We start from the raw sequence: 24,490 nt of genomic DNA on the forward strand, positions 1-24,490 counted from the left end.
TTTTCGGGTCAATTCAAGTCTCTGGATTGTGACTTGAACCCACAGTGTTGTGATTCAGAGCTGAGAGCCCTACTAAATGAGTAACAGTTGATACATGGACATCGTCGTAGCTATCCCTCAAGGTCGAGGATGATGGTCTGCGTTCTGTTGTGTTTATGGACTCTCAGGTGGCTTATGAGTCCAATCCTGGCTTTGAAAGTTCTTCGACATTCAGGACAGGTAATTCCAGATGGCAGATTGGGCTTCGGTTGTTGCTGCCTCTCTTTCCGTTTCTACTAATTCTGCGCATCTCTTGGCTTCAAAGGTTGCTGTTCCTTCATGGATGATGGTTCGCCAGAGTTTCCTGTCCTTGCCATTGGTTTCCCAATTGTCAATATCGATTGCACATTTCTTCATGCTGGCTTTTAAGGCGTCTTTGAATCTCTTCTTTTGTCCGCCTCTTTTCCGTTTGCCTTTTTTAAGCTGGGAGTAGAAGGTTTGCTTTGGTAGACGCACGTCTTCCATCAGAACAACATGACCGACCCATCTTAGTTGGTTCTTGATGACGAAGGCTTCGATGCTAGATGTTTTTGCTTCATTCAGCACGCTGCTGTTTGTTCTTCTGTCTTCCCAGCTGATATTTAAGCTGCCTCGAAGACATAGTTGATGGAATATTTCATGTGTTTGCAGATGGCGTTGGTATAGTGCCCAGGTCTCTGATGCATACAGGAGCATTGGAATCACCACTGCCTTGTACACTAACATTTTGGTGTCTGTTCGGATGTCACGATTTTGAAAGACTCTCGTTAGAAGATGTCCAAAAGCTGTTCCAGCACACTTAAGACGATGTTGGATCTCGTCATCAAGGTCGACATTGGAGGAGAGGTGACTTCCAAGATATGGAAAGTGATCCACATTTTCCAGGGTTGTTTCACCAAGTTGAATTGACGGTTCTTTCCGATTTGTCTCAGTTGGTGACGATTGGTAGATAATCTGAGTCTTCTTGGAGTTGATGGTAAATCCAAGTTTCGTGTCTGCACTGTTGAAGGCAGTCAGGATCTTCTGAGAGAGCTGCAACACAGTTGTCGTCTGCGTATTGGAACTCGCTGAGGGAGCTCATAGATATCTTAGTTTTGGACTTGAGACGAGCAAGATTGAAAAGTCTGCCATCTGTTCTGTAGAAGATTTCGATTCCTGGGGGTAGGTCGGCCTGGATGATGTGGATGGTTGTCGCAATGAAGATGGTGAATAGTGTTGGGGCAATCACGCATCCCTGTTTCACTCCTTCCTACATATCCCATAGGAATAGATAGGCTGAAGGAGCATTTAAATCTCGTTTTTGCCATTCTTGAAACGGCTCACAGTTGCTGTTGCTTGTCATGACTGTGACAAGCATGTTATCGTGGAGGAGTCTCAGGACTCGAATGCACTTTTCAGGACATCCAAAGGTGGATAGGATGTCCCATAACAGTTCCCTTGATACCGAGTCGATGGCCTTAGTGAGGTCAATGAATGCCATGTACAAAGGTTGAAGTTGTTCACAACATTTTTCTTGTAGTTGACGCATTGTGAAGATCATGTCGACTATTCCACGTGAAGGTCTAAAATTGGCTTGTGTCTCTGGAAGGATCTTCTCGGCTAAAGGCTTGAGTCGGTTGTTCATGATGCAGGCGAGGACTTTGCCTGCTGTTGCTAATAGGGAAATTCCACGATAGTTTCCACAGTCAGATTGATCGCCTTTCCTATTGTAGATGGTAATGATTGCTGAGTCTCTAAAGTCTCTTGGAACGTCTTTTATGGACATAAACGTATGTGGAAGAAAGAGGAATTTTTGACTATACAGGTCATCCCCGGTTTTTGAATGCCCAACTTATGTTGAGCCCATACATATAAATAAGTAGTTGGGAGATCAGCGGGGTGGATATGCTGGTTGCTGCAAGACTACTGGTGACTGTTCTTGATTCTCTTGGCCATATCGAAACCAAGAAAAATATATTCTATATAACAAGTTGATGCCTATTTTGCTAAGCTTATGTGGGTATGTGCCGTCCAGGCCAGCAGCAGTGTTCTTTTAAAACAGTCAATAGGATTTAAAATCAGTAAAATATTTTCAAAGAATATAGAGATAGAGTAGGGATAAATTAGTTAATAATCAGCTTTTTATTAAGAATGGCAAAAAGGAGATTTAAATGCTCCTTCAGCCTATCTATTCCTATGGGATATGTAGGAAGGAATGGCAGATGCTGGTTTAAACCCAAGATAGACGCAAAAAGAGATGCTGCCTGTCCCGCTGAGTTACTCCAGCTTTTTGTGTCTATATTCCTATGGGATAACCTGCCTCTGCAGACATCTTATGCAGTGTGGGAACTCGGGTTGCAGATGCATTTCTGATTCGCTAATTGTTCGGGTTTCATGAACGGGCTTCATGAACGGCACACTGCAGTAACCTGGGGAGGAGCTGAATTTGAAAGATAGGGTGGTCATCGAGAATAATAGTAAAAGTGAATAAATAAATCAAATGTGCATATGCGTGCGTGCGGCAATACATATGTAAGCTTGAAAGATTGAAAGACAGATAGATACATAATAAAATAATTATAAGAGATGAATTAAAATCAGAGCATGCTGTAAATAGTCGGCAGATCAAGCATCATCAGCAGTTCAGATGAAAGATGAAGGATGGAAATAATTCTGTTTCTCTCTCCACAGATGCTGTCCGAACTAAATATTTCCGCATTCTATCATCTTTTCTGACCAGTCACATGTATTTTCAAAGATTATACATTTTGTTTAAGGATAAAAATGCAGAGAAGGAGTGTACCTCAGATCACCCATGACTTGTACACTAAGTGGTGTACATAAGTGTAAAATTACATTTACAAGAGGGGTAAAAATGCAGCAAACACAAAAAGAGTTTAGGAAAGAGAGATAGACTTGATTATTTACATGAATGGATTTCAATGGGCATCTGACGCTTGGAATCACCTTTTTATTACAGTTCCTGCCGGCAGTCTGTTAGTTTTTTTCATCTTTTTGTTATTTTTAGTGTTTGTTAAAAGTTTGATTGAATGTACTTCGGTTTTGTTTTATGTGGGGGTGGGGGGGGGGGATCGGGGGAAACTTTTTTTCAATTCTTACCTTCCCGGAGATGTGATCATTTTTCGGATCACATTCTCCGGGCTCTGCAGCCTACCATCGATAGAGCTGGAAGCCACCTTGGACTGTTATGAGCCCCACCGCGAGGCGCAGACTTAACATCGGAGTGGATCCCTTGCCTGGGATCACTCCCACTGCGGACTGCGGATTTACCATCAAGGGCTCGCAGTCTCGGGAGAGGCAAGTCGGGAGCTCCAACGCCGCAGAAGGTTCGACCAGCCCCGACGCGAGGTTCGATCGCCTGGCGTGGGGGAGCTGACAACCCCCCGATGCGGGAGCTGGACGCCTCGAAGCAGAGGGTCCGAACGCCACCGGCTACGGGAGTCAAGATCATCCCGTTAACGGGAGCTCGAGGCCCACGACCAAGGAAGAACATAATGGAAGGACTTGAACTTTATTTTGCCTTCCATCACAGTGAGGAATGTGTAGGAGTCACTGTGGTGGATGTTCATGTTAAAATGTGTTTTTGAGTCTGTTGCTTTTAATTGTATGACTGACCTGGCTAGTGAAATTTCTCGTATGTTGCAAATACTTGGCGAATAAAATCTGATTCTGATTCTGATTCTGATTCTGATTCTGATTCTGATATAATGCACAGTCTTGTCTTGAAAATATATTGTGGTTTCTTCATTGCAGCCAGGTCAAAATCCACAATTTTCCTACTTCTGCGGGATTACCTGCTTCACTGTAAAGGCTCCAGCATTCCAAGAGCTGGCACACCACCATCTTTGAACATAGAACATAGGACATAGGATGGTACAGCACAAGAAGTGGCCCTTCGGCCCACAATGTCTGTGCCCAACATGATGCCAATACAATCTCTTATCTACATGTGCATCCTTCATTCCCTTCACATCCATATACCTATCTTAAATTATTTTAATTAAGTCATCAGTCCTGGTCTAGCTAGAGATGTGCAACTAAAAGGGAATACTTTGGCAACAATTATGTTCTCCACAATTGCAACTTCTATTTTACATCTGTCATCAGACACCAAATTAAGGAACTCATATGCCCCTACTCCTGCACCTATTGTCTATTGTCTATAATTTGTCCATAATATGATTATCCAATAATCCAATTATCACATTGATAATATGGGCAGAAAGAACAGCAAAACCTCCAATTCCACAGAAGACTAAGAAAGTACATTTCAAATGTGTCTTATCAAAATAGAAATGCACCATACAAAGCACCCCATCTGGCCTGAAGAACGTTTCTGACCCGAAACGTCACCAATCCATTTTCTCCAGAGACGCTGCCCTGCCCGCTGAGTATTTTGTATTTTGTATCTATCTTTGGATGCTTTAAGGCTCGCTTTGCCAACTGCTCTGCCAAAAATCACAATAACTCGCAGGGAGTTGCAGACACAGCCCCCCTACCATCAACTCTACACTTAACCCTGCCTCGGGAAAACAACCAACATAATCAAAGACCACTCATATCCTGGTCATTCCCTCTTCTCCATTCTTCCATCAGGCAGAAGATACAGTACAAAAGCTTGAATGCAGGTGCTACTAGATTCAGGAACATCATCTTCCCTGCTGTTCTCAGACCATGAATGGTCCGCTCATATACTATGGAGTGTATTTCCATTCTCCCCATCTACCTTTCTGTGGCCTTTGCATTAAAAAAAAATTCTACATTTTCTCCAGTACAATATTCTGCAATCTGGTTCTTTTCCCTTTTTGCACTACATGTTTCTGAACTTATGTGGGGTTTGATAGTAATCAGGTATGGATGATTTTCCTGGATAGCATGCAAAACAATTGTTTTTACTGTAGATCGGTACATGTGATAACAATAATACCTGCTGAAACAAAGAACTGCGAATGCTGGTTTATACTAAAAATAGACACAAAGTGCTGGAGTAACTCAGCGGGTCAGACAACGTCTCTGGAGAAAAAGGATGGGTGATACCTCGGGACAGTCTGAAGAAGAGTCTTGACCCGAAACGTCACCCATAATACCTGTTAATCTCCATGCATGATTATAAACGCGATCTTCACTCCCTGTATCATATTTACTTCCCTTCATGAAACCTACTCTATTTCCATCAATTTCTGATTGGCTTTTTACTCACGCAGGTAGCCAGTTCACTCTCTTTAATTACCAGTCCTTAAATGCAAAGATCTTTCTGTTTATTGAGACAGATCATTAAGTTAGATGCAACTAAAGTTTATTTCAGGACAATATTCACCTAAAGTGAAGGTATATTTTTCAGCCTGCACACGTCAACGACAAACCTCTCGTTGCGATTATAAAAAAAACGTCTTGCCTCTTTACCCAAAATATTCCACGATAGATTCTGGGAACATTTGGTGCCCATGTGAACCTGAGACCCCTGGAGAAGCTCCAGCTGAAAGCTCATCAAATCTGGAGGAGGAGTGGGGTAGGGGTGGGAGAGGAGGATTTTTGGGGGAAGTTTATGATATATTAAGTTCTTCTGAAACTGCTGCTCTGAATTTCCAGAAAACCTGGTAATATTTATAAATCCGGAATGTTCCCAGCTACAGCGTCATGACATAACCACACACCAGACAGAACCAAGTTGCCTGCAATCTTGTTATTTTTATCTGCCAACTCAACTCTTCAACCTTCAAAAAACCATTGCCTCCACTGCAGTTTCTCTCGATCAACTACTAAAATCGAAATTCATGCAATCATCAACCCCAAATTAACTTTCCCAAATTCTGTCCAGACTAATCGCATTTGCGGCACAAACTCAACGCTCAAGTGCATCACATGAATTTCAGTATTACGGTTTTGTTTGGACTCTCTGAGCACCGTTAATTCCGTACTTCAATCAACACCCAATTTCAAAGCCATCAGTTTTATTTCATTCCACTTCATCTTCCATCTCCAAACTACTTTTGTACCTGTGTACTGCCTAGGTGAGGTTTGCTATATGATTTTACGGGGTTATCTGCAAAACAAAGCATTTCACTGTGCCTAGGTACAGTGCATGTGACAATAAAGTATCTTTGAATTGAATCATTGACCATCAAATTATTGTATTGCTACTTTCTACTTCCTCTGCTCAACCATCAATGCTTTTACTTGATAGTTTAAAACTGTCTTCTCTGATACACTTGCACGCTTTCGCCCTTGGCTTTTACAACAAGGTAATAAAAACGGATCCCTTGAAGTTTACATCTACTTTCTCTTTTATTTTTCTGTGTTAACCTTGGCTTCCTCTCATTGTGGTTATAACAAATGTCATGCCTCATTTACCCAAAAGATTCCACAATGGATAACAGCTCATTTGATGGAAAAGGAAAAATTACCAAGTGCGCAGAAGATTCTTATATCTCTATAATCAATTTCATGCTGATAATACGTTTAAATGAAAAACTTGAAGTGGCATAACAAACAAAATATGATATTATAAACTGTTTATGATCTCTTACATTGTCAGTGCTTTAAAGTTTAACCAAGCTGACATAATTGGAAATTATGTCCATTATATAGTTAATTTGAAACATTAGTTATCATAGTACTTTTACCGATAGATTCCTGTTTTATAGCAGTGGACTGTAAAACTGGAATCTAATAGTAAAAATTACATATGTAACTCATGTATCACAATCGGCATGTCTAACATTGGAACTCCAGTGCTGCAACGTAATCACTTGAAAAATAAGCATTGGAATCTCAAAACTACTACTTAAGTTTACTTTTAAAAACAAGCTGGTTGCATTTCATTACGGAATAATGATCCTGCCTATTGAGAAAAAAAATCACTTTTGAATTTTACATTAGGTTGAAATAAAAGTTGCATTTCATAAACTCTCTTTTAAAAACTTTTCTTGCAAAGTGCACATTAGGAGAACTTACTTGTAGTCGACTGCAGTGAGAGCAGCTGGTTCCCAATGTAATTCAGATGTTTTAGAGATGTGACACACAGTGCATCGTTTTGGATTTGCCTTTGGCCAGCTTAGAGGAACTCAGGGATGATTTAGAGGCAGTTGACGTCAGAGATTTCTTTCACTTAAAGTCTGTACTGCTTTGGTAAAAGGCTTACAACTCATCGGCTGCAGGATTATTGTAAATAAATTTAAACTACAAGAAAACTAAGTTAATTAAATGTGTAAACAAGGATAAACTGACTTGAATGACTGTGGACACAAATTATAAAAAGTCTTGGAATTTTAGATTTTGAACATTTGCAGATTTATGTTCTTGTACCTGTATTAGTAAACTGGTCTGCAAAAGATTTTGTTCATGTATGTTACAGAAGTAAACAACAAATGAACTCAGGATATATCCATAACAGTAAATATCCACCATTAAAAATGGATGAAAATTTAAAATTTGTATTGATATAGATTCATGCCTGTATCACCATGTCAGTTTTCAAAATAATCACTTTCAGTGACCCAGTGAACTATTGTTCTCCAAGTTTATTTTTCTAATTTCAAATCTTCGAAATCTTTATTTTTTTCTGTGATCTTTGAAAACGTGATATTAAGGGGATAATTTTAGTTGTTGAAGTAGATTGATATATATGGGGGGGGGGGGGGAGGGGAACATGGGTGGTGTGAGATTGACATTCAATTTTTAGACAGGTATATTAAATCATAATTACTTCTACAACACGTGCTTTGTTCTCTCTCCTACTTTTCATCTTTGATGACCATTGAACCATATAATCATTGACATTCATACAAGGAGGCCATTTGACCCATTGATTCCATACTAGCTGAAAAAGAGCCCTTCAGACCCATCCCATTTCCCAGTTCTCAGGGCAAAGCATTGCTGAGCTCTGGTGCATCACAGGCTCATCCAAGTACCTTGTGAATGTGAATAGTCTAAATAATCTAATCTAATCTAATAGGTTGCTGCTTCCACCAACCTTTGGGACAGTGAGTTGTATTTTCCATTCACTCTGTTCTTCATGTAGGTTCCGTGTTAACAAATTAGTAATTTGCTTAAATAATATCACGTAAAAGTAATATTTTATTCTTTTGGGCAGCATGTTCTTTCTGTTTCTCAAGTGAAATTGAATATTGTGTGATCAGCGAACGTCCTTTTTTAAAAATCGATTTGTGTCCTTTTTGTGTAAATCTTCGGTTTAAACCAGCATTTGCAGTTCCTTCTCACTTATTTTTGATCATATGGTCTAGATACGTTTGGGTTTACTATCATCACATGTATCAAGGTAGAGGGTAAAGCTTAGTTTTGCATGCTATCCAATAAATCAGAAAATACGTGTAGGAAAGAACTGCAGATGCTGTAGAAGGTAGAAACAAAATGCTGGAGTAACTCAGCGGGACAGGCAGCATCTCTGTAGAGAAGGAATGGGTGATGTTTCGGGTCGAGATCCTTCTTCAGACTGATTATATAATCAGATAATACACTACATAAATACAATCAAGCCAAATTCAAGTTCAATAGGCAAAGCGAAGGAAAAGATACAGAGTGTAGAATATAGTTCTCAGCTTTATAGCCCAGAAGTCCCAGAGACAAAAATCCAAATGTCTGCAATGAGGCAGTGGGGAATTGGACTGCACTAAAGCTTATAGAAGGACTGCTCAGAAGCTGGATACCAGAGGGGAAGAAGCTGTTCCTGAGTCTGGTGATGCGCATTTTCAAGCATCTGTACCTTCCGCTGCATGGGAATGGAGGGAAGAAGGAACGACCAGGATGGAAAAGATCTTTGATAAGGTTGGCTGCTTTCCCGAGGCAACGTGAAGTGTAGATGTAGTCAACGGTTGGCTTCTGGTCCGTGTGATGGACTTGAGGGTCATACCATGGGAGCAGTAAAGGGCTGTGCATATATCATGTTTTTTAATTACAGCAACAAAGAAGGCAACTGGTTCTGTCCACCTACCAGTTGCCTTGCTCAGTTAAGAACTAGTAATTTTCCAATATTTTGCTCATATGGAGGTTTTGCCAACCGAGGCAGTCCTGAGACGGTCTCTTCTGGGATTTTCTTGGAAGATGATGCGTAGCTCAAATTTCCAAATCATGTGCCCAACAGGAAATTAACTTAAATATGCCTGAAGATGCATCACTTCTCCTATTCATTTAAACATGGGCTGATAGAATTTGTCAGAGGGTGCATGTTCCCAAAGCACGGTGACCTCAGCTATCTGGTGGAATTTGTGGAAGCCGTTAAAATTCTATCTCCTGGTAACTTTCCATTATAAAGTATCCAGAGGCCAATTCACTTGAGTGCTACTGTGGCTTTGCAAACAGAACAATTTTTGTAGATTTTGTTGGTGAGAAATAGTACGCAAGAAATGTCTGTATTTTGTTGGCATGCAAGGAAACTACAAGGAAGTCGCACAGATATGCAGGGAATGGAGGGATATGGATCACGTACAGGCAGAGCACATTGGTTCAATCTGGCATCCTGTTCTGCCTAGGTCACTGTGGGCCTAAGGGCCTGTTCCTGTCCTGTACTGTTTAATGTTCTATGATCCTGAACAGAGAGCAGTGTCAAATTTCCAGTGAAACCAAATCTTTTCACCATCCTCTTCAAACACTCAGTTCCCCCTTTTTCCATTTATGAGGTTTAAAATAGCATAAGCACAAGCATGGATGAATTCTTAAGAAAATAAAATAAGGACAGGAAAAACAAAATGTTTCCATTAACTACAAGGCTGATAACCTGAGCGTGTGGAATTGAGATGGATTGCCATACGGACCAGAGGTAACATGAGGATATTTTTTCTTTCATTGAACCTTTGGGATCTGGGATGCCCTCCTTGGCAGGCTTGCAGATACATTCAAATGCTGCCTTCACATGACAGTTGAAAAAATACTTGAAGATCTGAAGAAAGAGCAGGGCAACACATTAAATTGAGCCACGTCTCAATGGACTGAAAGGCTCCCTTCTGTGCTGTGCTAATCTCGGACCTGTATGTTAATATAATTAGATTAGTTAGGCATGGGAATGCAGACCTTTTGCTGTGAAACATTAGCTTCGATGCATGTATATTTGTCCTTAATGGTTTCTCTGCCTGAAGCAAGTCTGACTGACAGAGTTGGCCTCCGGTCAGACTGGAAGACTCTGGAATAGATAAGGTGGCCAGCAAGAGATAATAAGTGGTAAATATGAGGTGGGTGAGTATTTAGTGTGGTACGGTAAAAAGGCCAACTGAGGCTTGGATATTATACCATGTTATTTCTATTTTAAAACAACCACAACAAAAGTCAGTACTTGGAACCAATAAAAGACACAAAATGCTGGTGTAACTCAGCGGTTGAGGCAGCATCTCGGGAGAAAAGGAATAGGTGACTTTTTGGGTTGAGACCCTTTTTTAGACGTTTCGGGTTGTCCTTTTATCTGGACTGAAGTCATAATTAGTCAGATTGGATAAGGGCTGATTTATGGGGGGCGGCATGCGGCGTCACACACATGTTAACCCCCCTTGATATATTAATATTATTAATTTGCTCCTTTTACCCCATAACCACCTTATCCACTGACGCATAGCCCCCAACTCGCCGGCGCGTCTAGAGAGGGAGGGGGGGGGGGGGTAGGGAGTGAGGGCAGAGGGAGAATGGGGAGAGACAGAGAGAAAGGGGCAGAGACAGAAGTGCAAGAGACAGAGGGAGAGGGGTGTGGAGGGGAGGAGGAGAGGGAGGTTGGGCGAGGGGGGAAGGGTGGGGGAGGAGGAGTGAGAGAGATGGGAGGAGAGAGAGAGGGGGAGAGAGAGGGAGAGAGGGGGGAAGGGATGGGGAGAGGGGGAAGGGAGGAGGAGAGGGTGGGGGGGAAGGGAGGGGGGTGGGGGAGGGAGTGTGGGGAGGGGATGGGGTGGAGGGAAGAGGGGTAGAGGGTTTAAGGGAGGGAGGGTGGGGGAGGACGGGGGGGGGGGGGGGGAGATAGGGGGGGGAGAGAGAGGGAGGGGGAGAGGGAGAGGGGGAGAGAGAGGGGGAGGGAGAGAGAGGGGGATGGGGAGGGGGAGAGAGGGGGAGGGGGAGAGAGAGAGGGAGAGGGGGAGAGAGAGAGAGAGGGGAGAGACAGAGAGAGCGAAATGTAACCATGCGTCACGCGTTCAGTATACGGGAAATTAAGCGTTCCAGCGTCCCCCCCCGTCACCCCCGTCTACCCCCCATCCCCATCCTCCTCCCGCCCCACCCCATTCCCCCCCATCTCCCCCCCCCCCCGTCCCCCCCTGTGAAGGTTCCAATCTCCCACGTGAAGGTACCAATCTTCCACCCCTGTCCCATTGTGATGTCATATATGTAAATGAGATCCATTGTGATTGGATCTGTGAGGTGGCACTGTGACTCATGCAGCAGTTTGATTTTAAAATGTATTGATGTTTTGTGAACAATTTTATTCAAAATCTGGGGAAATAATTGACCAAATCTAGAGAGGTGTAGATTTCTGAACTCATGTTAAATCCCTACCAAAATTGTAAAAATCTCCGCGTTTTTGCCTCTGGTTTTCGAGGAGATACGTTTCACATGCAAAATGACACACACACACACGCACACGCACGCGCACACACACACACACACACACACACACACACACACACACACACACACACACACACACACACACACACACACACACACACACACACACACACACACACACACACACACACACACACACACACACACACACACACACACACAGTTTTAATAGATACTAGACCAAGTGCAGACCCGTTGGGTCTGTTTCCCCAACGGCGTTTGCGGGGGGGGGGGAGGGGGTGAGAAGAGGGGAGGGAGGGGAGAGGAGGAGGAGGAAACGGGATAGATTTGGGAGGGAAAGGAGAGCAGGGTAGGGGGTGAGAGATGGGGAGAGAGATGTGGGGGAGGGGGGATGGGGAATATGGGGAGGAGGGAGGGAGGGGGAGAGGGGTGGGGGAGAGAGGGGAAAGAGTGGGGAGGGAGAGTGGAGGGGAAGGGGGAGAGAAGTGGCAGAGTGGGGAGGGAGGAGGAGAGGGGTAGGGGGAGTGATGGAAGAGGGACAGAGGGATAGGGGGAAGGGGGTGGGGGGAGAGGGAAGGGGGGTGGGGGAGAGAGGGATGGGAGAGGGGTGAGGAGAGGGGGAGGAGAGAGTGGGAGAGAAGTGGAAGAGTGGGGAGGGAGGGAGGGAGGGGTAGAGGGGTAGCAGGAGTGGAAGAAGAGGGACGGGGGAGTGGTTGGAAGAGGGACAGAGGGGAAGGGGTGGGGGAGAGAGGGGAAGGGAGCAGATGAGAGAAGGGTGGGGGAGGGAGAGGCGTCGGGTAAGGGGATAGAAGTGGAAGAGTGGGGAGGGAGGGGTAGAGGGAGTGGTGAAAGAGGGACAGAGGGGTAGGGGTAAGGGGGTGGTGATAGAGAGGGAAGGGGGGTGGGGGAGAGAGGGATGGGTGGCAGAGGGAGAGAGGTGAGGAGAGGGAAACATAGAAGCATGGAAATTAAGTGCAGGAGTAGGCCATTCGGCCCTTCGAGCCTGCACCACCATTCAATATGATCATGGCTGATCATCCAACTCAGTATCCTGTACCTGCCTTCTCTCCATACCCCCTGATCCCTTTAGCCACAAGGGCCACATCTAACTCCCTCTTAAATATAGCCAATGAACTGACCTCAACTACCTTCTGTGGCAGAGAGTTCCAGAGACTCACCACTCTCTGTGTGAAAAATGTTTTCCTCATCTCAGTACTAAAGGATTTCCCCTTTATCCTTAAACTGTGACCCGCTTGTCCTGGACTTCCCCAACATCGGGAACAATCTTCCTGCATCAGACAAATGCAATTCAGGACTTTTCTCTTCACAAGCAAAGTCAGAATGACGGTTAGTGAAGAATTCGAATATTCGCTGAGCGTTCAGATGCTGCGCGCGCCTCCTGCACCAAAGGGGGGGAAGCGTGCGTCATCACACACAAAGATCTTATAGCGGAGCTCTCCGCTATTAGATCTTTGGTCACATGCTATGCACGCGCCTCCACAAACAGATGAGCGTCTTGTTGAATGGAGTGCGAGTGGCCGCCTCCACAAACAGTCACACACACTGAGGACCCGCCCCCACAAAATATATTTTGTGAGGAAGGGGAGGAGGAGGGTGGAGAGGGAGAGGGGGAGGGGGGGGGGGAGAAGAGGATGGGGGAGAGAGGTGAAGGGGGGGGGGGAGCGGTTGGAGCGGGCGTGCATGAGTCGAGAGAAGAGAAAAGGGCAGAGAGAGAGAGAGAGGCTGGTACAACAACAAAAAAGCTGGATAAACTCAGCGGGTGCAGCAGCATCTATGGACCGAAGGAAAAGGGCAACGTTTTTGGCCGAAACCCTTCTTCCGGGTTTCGGCCAAAAACGTTGACCATTCAATTCGCTCCATAGATGCTGCCGCACCCGCTGAGTTTATCCAGCTTTTTCTATGTCTACCTTCGATTTTCCAGCATCTGTAGTTCCTTCTTAAAGACAGAGACTGTGCACGGTAAGGGAATGAGGAGGGAGAGGGGGAAGAGTGTGGAGGGAGGGGGAGAGTGGAATTGGAGGGGGAGAGGGGTGGGGGGAGAGAGAAGTGGAAGAGAGGGGAGGGAGGGAGGGATGGGGAGAGGGGTAGCAGGAGTGGTGGAAGAGGGACATGGGGAATGGTGGAAGAGGGACAGAGGGGTAGGGGAAGGGGTGGGGGAGAGAGGGGAAGGGAGGAGGGGTGAGGGAGGGAGAGGGGTGGGGTAAGGGAAGAGAAGTGGGAGAGGGAGGGGTTGGGGGAGTGGTGGAAGAGGGACAGAGGGGAAGGGGGCGGGGGAGAGAGGGAAGGGGGTGGGTAGAGAGGGAAGGGTGGGGGAGAGAGGGATGGAAGAGGGGTGAGGAGAGGGAGAGGGGGAGGAGAGAAGGGGGAGAGAAGTGGTAGAGTGGGGAGGAAGGAAGGGGTAGCAGGAGTGGTGGAAGAGGGACGGGGGAGTGGTGGAAGAGGGACAGAGGGGTAGGGGAAGGGGTGGGACAGGGAGGGGAAGAGAGAGGGGTGAGGGAGGGAGAGGGGTGGGGTAAGGGGAGAGAAGTGGAAGAGTGGGGAGGGAGGGGTAGAGGGACTGGTGGAAGAGGGACAGAGGGGTAGGGGAAGGGGACGGGGGGAGAGAGGGAAGGGGGTGGGGTAGAGAGGGAAGGGGGGTGGGGGAGAGAGTGATGGGTGGGAGAGGGAGAGGGTTGAGGAGAGGGAAACATAGAAACATAGAAATTAAGTGCAGGAGTAGGCCATTCGACCCTTCTAGCCTGCCCCACCATTCAATATGATCATGGCTGATCATCCACTCAGTATCCTGTACCTGCCTTCTCTCCATACACAAGGGCCACATCTAACTCCCTCTTAAATATAGCCAATGAACTGACCTCAACTACCTTCTGTGGCAGAGAATTCCAGAGATTCACCACTCTCTGTGTGAAAAATGTTTTTCTCATCTCTGTCCTAAAGGATTTCCCCCTTATCCTTAAAGTGTGACCCCTTGTTCTGGTCTTCCCCAACATCCGGAACAATCTTCCTGCATCTAGCCTGTCCAACCCCTTAAGAATGTTATACGTTTCTATAAGATACCCCCTCAATCTTCTAAAATCTAGCGAGTACAACACGAGTCTATCCAGTTTTTCTTCATATGAAAATCCTGACATTCCAGTAATCAGTTTGGTGAACCTTCTCTGTACTCCCTCTACGGCAACAATGTATTTGAGCATTGGGCATTGTGACATCACACGTTGGAACGTTTACCATGGGCTGGGGCTCCTGCAAAGGCATATGTAAATGAATCCATTCCAATTGGACATCTGTGATCATCAGGCATTGTGACATCACACGATGGAATGTTCACCAGGGGCTGGGGCTGGTGCTGCTTCTATGGGTGCGAAGCCAGTTTATTTTTGTAATATTGGGGGGGGGAAGGATTTGATTAAAAACGTGTACTTAAACACGACGAAATGTAATGAGGAGCGGATACTTAGAGAGAAAAGTGAAATCTCTACCGAAATTGAAAAGATGTCAGCGATTATGCGTCTGGTTTCGGAGTTGCAGGGAATCAAAGGAAGAAGGGACAGAGGGGTAGGGGAAGGGGTGGGACAGGGAGGGGAAGAGAGAGGGGTGAGGGAGGGAGAGGGGTGGGGTAAGGGGAGAGAAGTGGAAGAGTGGGGAGGGAGGGGTAGAGGGACTGGTGGAAGAGGGACAGAGGGGTAGGGGAATGGGGCAGGGGGAGAGAGGGAAGGGGGGTGGGGTAGAGAGGGAAGGGGGGTGGGGAGAGAGTGATGGGTGGGAGAGGGAGAGGATTGAGGAGAGGGAAACATAGAAATTAAGTGCAGGAGTAGGCCATTCGGCCCTTCTAGCCTGCACCACCATTCAATATGATCATGGCTGATCATCCAACTCAGTATCCTGTACCTGCCTTCTCTCCATACACAAGGGCCACACCTAACTCCCTCTTAAATATAGCCAATGAACTGACCTCAACTACCTTCTGTGGCAAAGAATTCCAGAGATTCACCACTCTCTGTGTGAAAAATGTTTTTCTCATCTCTGTCCTAAAGGATTTCCCCCTTATCCTTAAAGTGTGACCCCTTGTTCTGGTCTTCCCCAACATCCGGAACAATCTTCCTGCATCTAGCCTGTCCAACCCCTTAAGAATGTCATACGTTTCTATAAGATACCCCCTCAATCTTCTAAAATCTAGCGAGTACAAGGCGAGTCTATCCAGTCTTTCTTCATATGAAAATCATGACATTCCAGGAATCTGTCTGGTGAACCTTCTCTGTACTCCCTCTATGGCAACAATGTATTTGAGCATTGGGCATTGTGACATCACACGATGGAACGTTCACCAGGGGCTGGGGCTCCTGCAAAGGCATAAGTAAATGAATGCATTCCGATTGGACATATGTGAGCATCAGGCATTGTGACATCACACGATGGAACGTTCATCAGGGGCTGGGGCTGGTGCTGCTTCTGTGGGTGCGAAGCCAGTTTATTTTTGAAATTTTGGGGGGGGTGGTGGGGGGGGGAAGGATTTGATTAAAAATGTGTACTTAAACACGACGAAATGTAATGAGGTGCGGATACTTAGAAAGAAAAGTGAAATCTCTACCGAAATGGAAAAGATGTCGGCGATTCTGCGTCTGGTTTCGGAGTTGAAGGGAATCAAAGGAAGAAATGCAGCCGGAAGCCGTACATGTAAATGGATCCATTCCGATTGGAAATCTGCGAGCATCGGGCATTGCGATTGGACATCTGCGAGCATTGGGCATTGTGACATCACACGATGGGAACGAATCGAAAGGCAGGCAGGCAGCCGGACGGACGGCAGGCGACAGGCACACAGTTTTAAAGATAGATAGACTAGACCAAGTGCAGTTGCGGGAGAGTGGGGGTGGGGGGGGAGGTGGCATGTGGCGTCACACACACTAACTACCACCCCGCACACACGCTAACTACCCCCCTTGATATTATATTAATATTATTAATATGCTCCTTTTACCCCATAACTGCCCTATCCACTAACGCATAGCCCCCAACTCGCAAGCGTGTCTAGAGAGGGGGGGGTAGAGAGTGAAGGCAGAGAGAGAATGGGGAGAGACAGAGAGAGAGGTGCAGAGACAGAAGGGCAAGAGACAGAGGGAGAGGGGGTTGGAGGGGAGGAGGAGAGGGCGGGTGGGTGAGGGGGGGAGGGTGGGGGAGGAAGAGAGAGGGAGATGGGGAGAGAGTGGGGAGGGGAAGGGGAGAGAGTGGAGAGGGGGAGGAGAGTGGAGGGGGAAGGGTGTACATAAAATGTGTACATAAAAATGTCCAAATGTTTTGAGGAGTGTATTAGTGAATGTAAAAGTGAATTAGCTAGCGAAATGGAAAAAATCACGAAGTTTTCACGTGTGGTTTTGGCGGACCAAGGAATCAAAGGCCAAATGTGACACCCACAAATAAACACACACAGACACACACAAAGTTTTAATAGTTTATAGATAGATAGATAGATAGATATGATATATAAGATATGATGGAATGAAGTGAATTAGCTGAAGACTAGCTTCTGTGCAGGTGTAGATCTCAAGAGAAAGTCACAGGATCATTCACCTGTGGCTGGCGACATCTGCAAAAGTTTTTATCTATGGCACTCAAGCTCAATCCTGGTTTCTTCGATGGGCAAAGGTTATTGTATCTTCTTTCTCCTGTGGTGGAACAAGATACAGTTACTACATTTAAGAGGCATTTAGCCAGACTCATAAACGAGCAAGGTATAGTAAGATACGGTCCTTATGCACGCAAATTGATTTCTGTAGAAGGGGAAAAAAGGTAGGTGTGAACGTGAGAAAGGCCCATTTCTGTCTCCATGCTTCAATGATTCCAAAATTACCCAGGAAAGAGAACCTTTGGAATCCTCTACCCTAGAGTTCGTGAAGCTCTGTCATTGTGTATATCCAAGCGAAGATCGATAAATTGTTTTAGGCACAAAGGGAATCAGAGCACATGGGGCTAGTGCAGGAAAGTTGCACTGAGGTAAAAGATCAGCCATGATCCTATTCAATGACAGAGGAAACAAAAAGGCTGAATGGCTTATTTCTGCCACTACCTCTTATGTTCATTATCAGGTTCATGATAGATTGAATTCAATTGACCTATCTTCCAGTGCAACTAAGAAAGGATGTGTCAGTAATAGGAAAGGAGAATAGATGTAAAGATAGTTACATTGATTAAATATTTTGTTCCCTGCTGTTGCATTAGATTGACTTTTAGGACATTTTTGGACACATCTAAACATCACTTTATCAGATTTACTTTTGATTCCCTGCCCCAACAGCCAAGCTCAGTCCCAGGTTATGGTTAAGCAGTTTCACAGTCACAGAAGTCCAATGTTTTTTTCTTGTTTAACTGTTTCAAACAGATGGCTGGAACTCGGCCACAATCACTCAGCTTGTTCTCAGCAGTCTTGGGGTTGCCAGAGAATTTTGCTAACAAAGGAAGCAGGTTTGGCTTTACAGGGAAACATTAGTTTAGTTTAGTTTAGTTTAGTTTAGAAAAGGCGGCACTGTATTGCAGCGGTAGAGTTGCTGCCTTACAGCGTCAGAGACTCGGGTTTGATGTTGACTATGGGTGCTGTCTGTGCGGAGTCTGTATGTTCTCCCCGTGACCACGTGGGGTTTCTCCTGGTGCTCCTGTTTCCTCCCACACTCCAAAGACGTGCAGGTTTGTAAGTTAATTGACTTTGGTAAAAAATTGTAAATTGTCCCTAGTGTGTAGGACAGTGTTAGTGTAAGGAGAGCGCTGGTCAACGCAGACTCATTGGCCGAAAGGCCTGTTTCCGCGCTGTATCTCTAAATTAAACTAAACTTTAGTTTATTCTCATGTGTACTGAGGTACTGTGAAAAGCATTTTGTTGCATGCTAAGCAGTCAGTGGAAAGACTGTACATGATTACAATCGATTGTCCAGAAGGCAGATTAAGCTAGAGACACAATTATCTGCGGCTGTGAAAGTATGACTTGCAAGTTGCGTTAGAACTGGACTTCACTGTGGATCAAATGGCAAACAGTCAATAAACACTGGTTATAGCTAAGTTATGTTGCTTGGCAAAATGGCTAACTAAATGGATTCAGTCAATAATGTACATTACTAATGGTTTGATGGCTGTATTTAGTTCAGAATCATCAGGGTATCAGTTAATTTAATATTTATTTATTTACTCATTCGATGAGTGGGCCCAAGAAGAGTCTTTAGCTTATTTCTGAAAATTTACAGTGCCTGTTCTTTAGATTTTAGATTTTAAAGATACGGCGCAAAACAGGCCTTTCGGCCCAAAGAGTGCATGTCGACCAGCAACCACTAGCACTATCCTACAGACTAGGGACAATTAACAATTTTATCAAAGCCAATTAACCTACAAACCTGTACGACTTTGGAGTGTGGGAGGAGAAAACCTGGAGCACTGGAGAAAACCCACGTGGTCACAGGGAGAACGTACAAACTCTGTACAGACAGCAGTCGCAGCCAGGATTGAACCTGATTCTCTGGCGCTATAAGGCAGTAAATCTGCTGCTGCGCCGCTGTGCCTCCCAATGTTCCTTTCATGTCATTCAGAGTAAATTGTGATAGAGATTACTGGCGGGTGGAATTGCCCTGATAATTGGATTGGTCCTCCTATGTACTATTCACATCTATACCTCTAATTATTTCCCAGCGTCAGGCACATGTCAAATAATATTATTATTTTCATAATGCATAATTCTTCCTGTACATTCAGACATTGGAGTTAAAACCTCCACACTGTGATTGCTTTGGAACAATCTCAGTGGGACTATGCTTTTTTTCACTATTTCTAGGGACAAAAATCCGATCCTCAATCAATTTGGTCGATTATTTCCAGAGATATTTACTAAAATATATCACCAAACTGACATTTAAAAAAAATATTAAGGTTGCCCAGCTGCTGACCTCACAATGCCTTTGCACCTGGCCCAGTGGGAGACCACACCAGTTACTGCACAGTGCTCAAACACCTTCCAAAGTCCACAGAAAGTGTTACATGCAACAGGGAATGTTTTCTCCAGCAGTTAGTTGTGTAGATGTTCATTCAATGGGTGGCTCAGTGGTGACTTTGCTTATAATACCCCATTCCGATCTCTAAGTAGCAATGACAAGACACGGATCAGGAACCATTCTGAAGAATCTATTCCCACAGAGTAGCTAGAGCCATCACATTCCATGTCCACCTCTTTGAAGAGCAATGCTTTCACTGGCTCAGGTTTTCCAAAAATGTCATCACTGAAGTATGTTCTAACCTGCAGCAAGAATTCAGCATTGCTATATACCTGATTGGGGTTGGATAGTGGCGCAGCGGTAGAGCTGCTGCTTTACAGTGCCAGAGACCTGTGCGGAGTTTGTACATTCTCCGAGTGTTCTGGTTTCTTCCCACATTCCAAATACCTGCAGGTTCGTAGGTTAATTGGCTTCTGTAAATTGCCCCTAGTGTGTTGGAGTGACGACTGGTATCTTGTTTAAAAAATTTAGACCTTTGCATAAAAACATTTTCAACTTCTCCATACTGCAGATATAGAGAGCAATGTGTAGATCGCTTAAACATATCTTACATTAAATTTCTTTCAGCATTATTGCATTTTGTGGCCACCACAGAACAGGCTGATGTGTTTTACGGGTATCCTAGTCTCTCCCCTGTACCGTCTATAGCTTGTGGACGAGGACGTGCACATCCTATTGAACGACAGTAGAAGCTGTCTTCTTCTCGTCTGTGGCCTGTCTGTAAGCCAACAGCCAGTTGATCTGTTGCCGTTGTCTTGCTGCCAAGGGCACAGTGTCTTTCGTGGCTGACGACTCCAGTCTCTGATTGTTGTGCTGCAAAATGTTGGGAAATTCACAAAATTGAATAAGGTCCTGTCACAAATCGTGCAGCCTCAAAAGACTGCAAGTGCTGAACTCTAGTGCAGAAAAAACAAACTGCTGGAGGAAATCAGCAGATTGAGCAGCATCAGTGGTGGGAAAGGATTTGTCAACTTTTCAGTTAGAGAACCTACATCAGGCCAAATGGTGAAGGTTTCGTTTTAATGCTTGTTTCTTGGTGTAGTTTACCCTAACACTACTTCAAACTTATTTTTGGCCAACTTTGTGAATTTTGGGAGGGATGGATTCAGTGTCAAACACAACAATGGGTGAATCCTGTTTAGCTTAGTTTAGAGATCCAGGCCCTTCGTCCCACTGAGTCTAAGCCAACTAGTGATCACCTCGTACACTTGCACTATCCTACACACTTGGGCCAATTTACAATTTACAGAAGCCAATTCACCTACAAACCTGTATGTCTTTAGAGAGTGGGAGGAAAGTAGAGCACCTGGAGAAAACCCACGCAGTCACAGGGAGAATGTATAAGCTCCGTACAGACAGCACCCTTGGTCGTCAAGATCGAACCTGGGTCTCTGGCACAGTAAGGCAGCAACTCTACTGTTATGCCATTATGCCACCCCAAGGCATTTATCTGCAACATGAAGTTTGCACTACTTTGCAATAAAAGGGAATATTGCCAACAGTGTTGAGGATCTTGATGAGAAAGAAACTGGTTTATTTCTGCTTCTGGGTTTGGTTTACATTAAACAATAAATATTGCTCCAATGTTTCTGTGATATGAAGAAACAGCTACGAACTCTGGATACAGTCATGGCTTTGGGACCTGACCTCATCCCAGCAATCGAATTGAAGGCAGAGCTAGCTGTAGCTCTAGCCAAGCTGTTCCAGTGCAGTTACAATGCTGGCATCCACTCAACAATGTGGAAAGTTGCTCAGGTATGTCCTGCCCACAAAAAGCTGAACAAATCCAATCTGGCACATTGCTGCTCAATCAGTCCAGTGTCAGTCATCAGCCAAGTGATGGAAGGTCATTGAACATACTATTACTCACCCATGCCTATGCTGGGTTTTGGCAAGACCACATGGGTCCAGACTTCATCACAGACTTAGTCCAAAGAAAGACTGCTTAACAGTGTGTAGGTAGGAACTGCAGATACTGGTTTAAACCAAAGATAGACACAAAATGCTGGAGTAACTCAGGACAGGCAGGATCTCAGGAGAGAAGGAATGGGTGACGTTTTGGGTCTTCAGACTCCTTAACAATGCTAACTCATATTTGTATGTAGCATGACCTAGACAACATTCAGGCATAGGTTGATAAATGAAAAGCAACATTCGTACCACAGAAGTGTCAGGCAACAATCATCTGCAACAAGAAAGACTCCAAGTTCCTCATTGTGCTATTAATTGGCATTACTATTGCTGAATCCCTAACCATCATCATCCTGGAGTCATAATTGACCAAACACTCAAGTGGATCAGCAGCATGAATTGTGTGGTTGCAGTAACAGGACAGCAGCTGGCTTCCTGTGGTAAATGATTCACCTCCTGACATCCAAACTCTTTCCATCATCTGCAAGGCACAAGTCAGGAGTGTGGTGGAATACTCCACACTTGTCTGCTTCAACAACTGTCAAATAGCTCCACACCACCCAAGACAAAGCAACCTGTATGATTGCTACCTCAAGAACCACCCTAAACCTTCATTCCCTCCACTACCGGTGCACAGTTGCTGCAATGTGTATAATATGTGTAAAATACCTAGGCTACTCAGCCAGCATCACCCAAACCCAGTGAGCTCCTGTGTAGGACAAGGCACTAAATATATAGGAATATCACCACCCACTAGTTTCCATCCATATCAAACGTCATCCTGATTTGGAACTATACTGGAACTATACCATCATCGTCATTGGGTCAAAATCCTAAACATCCTACTGAAGAGCACTTTACGACTACCTTCACCAGAAGGACCGTAGTAGTTCAAGATGGCGACTCAAGCAGAGTTATAAATGGGCTGTAAATATTGCACTTTAGCACACTGCCCATTTCCACAAACTTAATGTGAATTCTCAAGAAAAAATAGTCACACCATCTTCTCATATATATTTTCAAAGTGCCAAGATTTTCAGTGGTTTAATGGTGCTTTTATTGTCACATGTGGGAATTGCAAAAGCCCAGTACGCACTCTAGTTGTTCTGAGCATTGCCCGTTCCAGGCGAGCCCCATGCTGTTGTGGGCCTCCAGCTATCGCCATTTTCTTATTTTGGCAATGCAATTTTCTAAGTGAACCTTGAATCAAATTCTGTTGCACATCAGTACTGCTATAAAATGGAAAAAAAATTCAACTAGTCTTTATAAATGTTTTAAAATGGAAAGAATATGCCACCTGTATCCCCGAAGTGCTGTATCCCCGAAGTTATTGAGATCAAGGCTGTTTGAGTGGGTCTGGTCTTGGTCCTGGAAAAATGTCTTCACACTGCTTTAAATAGCTACACCTTGGCGTAAGTTAAAGATGAATTGTTGATTTTGCAACATTGCTTGATGGGACATGAACCAAGTTTTGCCCACCTAAAGATTCTCCCCCCTACTAAAGCCTGAAGAAGGGTTCCGACCCGAACAAAGCCCATCCATGTTCTTCAGAGAGGCTGCCTGGCCTGTTAAGTACGTCCAGCACTTGTTGTTTTGACCACAGAGAATGTTAATTTATGGCACTTCAGAAAATTGCCTTGGGTGTATCACACACACTGGCATATTGTGTGTTCTCTCTGCTGGAGTCTATGAAGGGTCATTCACATTTTAACCACAGCAAACTCTGCTGCTGAAGACTCATGTGTTGTAAGACTTTCTCCAACACTTCCTCCTTTGCTCTAACAGTCTCTCAGAGCCTTTTTTGTAACAGCTGCTTTTTTCCTTCATTTGGGAATTTCAATGCCAACTCGTACAACATAACATCTTCCACAATTGAGCTTCAACAAATCTGTCAGTGTACAAACCTCGAATCTCCAAACCAAGCCAACAATGAAACATGAAGGAGCATGCACATGGGGTTGTTTGGCCTGCTACTTCAAAAAAACCTACATAGTGCTGGATTAACTCAACGGTACAACCAGCATCTCTGGAAGTGATGCACAGTGATCTTTCAGGTCGGCACACTTTATCAGACCTGACCCAAAACATCACCTATCCATATTCCCCAGAGATGTTGCCTGATCCTCTGAGTTACTCCAGCAATTCATGATTTTTTTTTAAACCAGCAACTGCAGGTCCTTGTGTCTACATTGGCCTATAACTTTCTTTATTTTATATGTTTTTCTGAACACAAATAGGTAAAGTGCGCGCCAGCATATGAGTACTAACAAAAGTTAGTATGTTACGGCAGCGCAATAGTAGAACAGCGCCAGAGACCTGGGTTCGTTCCTGAATACAATGCTGTCTGAACGGAGTTTGTATGTTCTTACTGCGACCGCGTGGATTTTCTCCGGGTTCTCCGGTTTCCTCCTATACTCCAAAGACGTATAGATTTGTAGGCTAATTGGTTTAGGTAAAATTGTAAATTATCCTTAGTGTGTAGAATAGTGCTAGTGTACGGGGATTAAAGATCATAAGATCATAAGTGATAGGGGCAGAATTAGGCCATTCAGACCATCAAGTCCATTATTCAATCATGGCTGATCTATCTCTCCCTCCTAACCCCATTCTCCTGCCTTCTATTCACAACCTCTGGCAGCTGTACGGATCGCTGGTCAGACTCGGTGGGCCGAAGGGCCTGTTTCTGTGTTGTATCTCTAAACTAAACTATCTCTAAACTTAACTAAATTATAATGATGTATTCTCCCAGTGACGGTGACATTAGTAACCAACCAATTGGTTACTTGCAAAGACCAATTTCATCAAAATGTTTTGCCCTCTTAATTGAATGGTTTTCTAGACTGTTTCAGAGAGTAGGTTTGCAGTCAACCAGACTGGTGAGTGGGGATTAACACATAGACCTGACCTAGTAAGCACGGTAGAGTTTCTTCCCTGAAGGACATTAGTAAACAAACAAGTTGTTACAACAATCAATAGTACTAGTCACCATTACAAATAGC

The 24,490-nt window shown here is 44.6% G+C and overlaps 1 protein-coding gene and 1 long non-coding RNA gene across 2 annotated transcripts in view; one reads left to right on the top strand and one right to left on the bottom strand.

Annotated features, from left to right (window-relative positions):
• The window catches only part of gpr20 (G protein-coupled receptor 20), a 47,645-nt gene extending 40,602 nt beyond the window's left edge, over nucleotides 1–7,043 (bottom strand). The window contains exon 1 of the mRNA XM_033019931.1: nucleotides 6,973–7,043. The gene's annotated coding sequence lies outside the window, so the exon portion shown is untranslated. The remainder of the gene's footprint in view (nucleotides 1–6,972) is intronic.
• Nucleotides 887–24,055, top strand: LOC116972353. Its single transcript, XR_004411782.1, has 3 exons — nucleotides 887–1,004; nucleotides 11,117–11,122; nucleotides 24,044–24,055. It is a non-coding gene; the product is annotated as an uncharacterized LOC116972353 (long non-coding RNA).
• Nucleotides 24,056–24,490: the final 435 nt, after the last annotated feature.

This window comes from Amblyraja radiata, chromosome 4 (assembly GCF_010909765.2).
Source record: "Amblyraja radiata isolate CabotCenter1 chromosome 4, sAmbRad1.1.pri, whole genome shotgun sequence".
In the NCBI taxonomy this organism is placed as follows: Eukaryota; Metazoa; Chordata; class Chondrichthyes; order Rajiformes; family Rajidae; genus Amblyraja; species Amblyraja radiata.